Genomic DNA, 2493 nt, shown 5'->3' with positions numbered 1-2493 from the left:
ACTATTCTCCCCCAACACCATAAGTCAAAAATATCAATTCTTCTTCGATCTTCCTTATTCACTGTTCAGCTTTAGCATGCATATGAGGATATTGAAAATAGTTTGCCTTGGGTAAAGCATACCTTAGTCCTCAAACTGACATCGTTGCTTTCAACACTTTAAAAAGGTCTGCATCAGATTTGCCTAATGCAATGCATCATTTAATTTCTTAACTGCTGCTTCCATGAGTGCTGATGCTTGATCCAAGAAGAATGAAGTCCTTCACAATTTCAATGTTTTTTCCTTTGTTATTTATTGGTTCAGTGATGAGGAATTTTGTTTTCTTTACATTGAGATGCAATCCATAGTGAAGGCTGTGTTCTTTAAACTTTATCAGTAAGTATTTTAACTCTTTACTTTCAGCAATCAACGTTGTATCATCTGTATATTGCAGGTTGTTAATCCTGATGCCACATTTTCCTTCATATAACCTAGCTTCTCAGATTATGTGCTCATTATACAGGCTAAATAAGTATAATGAAAGAATACATGCCTGTGTCACACCTTTCCTAATTTTATACCATTCAGTGTTCCCATGTTCTGTTCGAACAACTGCCTCTTGGTCCATTTACAGATTCCTCATGAGCAAAATTAAGTGTTCTGGAATACTCATACTTCTCAATGTTGTCCATAGCTCTTCATGATCCACACAATCGAAAGCCTTTGCATAATAAATAAAGCACAGGTAAACATCTTTCTGGTATTCTCTACTTTCAGTCAAGATCCATCTGACATCAGCAGTGATAATCCTCCTTCCATGGCCTCTTCTGAATCTGGATTGATCCTCTGGAAGTTCTCTGTCAATGTATGCTTGCAGCCATTTCTGTATTACCTTTAGTAAAACTTTACTACTATGGCATATCAAAGACATTGTCCAACGCTTTCTGTATTCTGTTGGGTCACCATTTTTTGGAATGGGCTCAAATATGGAACTCTTCCAATCATTTAACACAACAGTTTATATTCCTTTATATTGTTGGTGATTTATATACTAAGTAAATACTCAACTTTTGTTAATAAATAAAAAATATAATTTTTGATATGAAGCCTTACACTAAATTTAAACCCATTTAGAATGACAGTAATAAATATATATTTTTTCTTTGAATGCTTAACAAAAACTTTTATAATTCATTTATTTGTGAATATGATCGACCTCAAATATTTGAATTATTCAGTTCTGAAATGATTTTTCTGAGAAGTTGGTGAGAAAGTGTAATGAAAATATTACTGTATACATTATTCCTTTCTAGTTTTATTAGTGAGTTGTAAGTCATTTCTGCCCAATTTTCTATAGTATGATCACAAATCAGGGGTTTCTCATTCATCCTTTGAATACTATTTTAATCTTATTATATTTAATCTCTATTCAATCAAAATAAATCACATTCTAGACCCAAATATTTGATGATACTTATCTGTTTAACAGTACATAAAAAAAGGATTTTAGTAATTTTCTCTTCACACTTTTACAATTCTTTGCAATAGTGTTGGTAATATTTTATTCTGCCTGCCTTCTTCCTAACTTCCCATTAAAATAAGTTTGGTTTACCTGGTAAAATTTTGTGATGATGAATAATTTTCATGTAATACATTTGATAGATAGCTTATTAACGGATGTGAGTCATTTAGGTAAATTTTACGTTATTGTCATATAACTACAGCTATTATGGTTCTTAGCAAACAAGTTGCCTTTAGAATTTCAATGGGTCAAGTTGCTAAACTTTTCATGTAAAATTCTTATAACAGCTCCTTTTATTGCAACTAGAAGGAGTCCTAGTAGCAGTGGATTATGAGCTGGGCTATTAACCTCAAGGTCAGCAGTTCAATCTACAATTGCTCTGTGTGAAAAAAAGATGAAGATGTCTGCTCCTGCAAATATTTATAGCCTTTGAACCCCCATACAAGGTCATTGTGAGTCAGAACAAACTGGGTGGCACAGAAACAGCACCACCACTGCAATTAAAAGAGACTGGATGTAGTATCATAGGATAAGCACAGGACTGCTTATCACAATGTAAGCAGCTCAAACCCACGAGCTGTTTCTTAGAAAATCCTATGATTTTCTATGAGTCTGAAGGACTGATGATACTTAGCATGAACTTTGCAATTAGATTCCAAACAATTATAAGTTTTGCTATTAACTACAAACCTGACTTTAAATCTACTTTGTAAAGGTTAGCCATTGAAAATCCTATGGAGCATAGGTCTAATATGACACACAGTGGATGACCGTAAATTGGTATCAACTCAGAGCCAAATATTTCTTTTTTTCTTAGTTTATGGTGATGGATTAATTAAACAACAAAATTTGTCTATGATATGTAGAGAGTATTGTGTATGGAAAAGACATAAGATTCTAATACACAACTCATTCTAGATGTAAATTAAACAATAAATACCAAAGTCATTTACATAGAGTTGATTGCAAAACATAACGACTGTATGTTCTTG

The sequence above is a fragment of the Chrysochloris asiatica genome, unplaced genomic scaffold, assembly GCF_000296735.1.
Source record: "Chrysochloris asiatica unplaced genomic scaffold, ChrAsi1.0 scaffold00371, whole genome shotgun sequence".
In the NCBI taxonomy this organism is placed as follows: Eukaryota; Metazoa; Chordata; class Mammalia; order Afrosoricida; family Chrysochloridae; genus Chrysochloris; species Chrysochloris asiatica.
The sequence above is the reverse complement of the archived record's forward strand: the minus strand, read 5'-3'. Positions refer to the sequence as shown.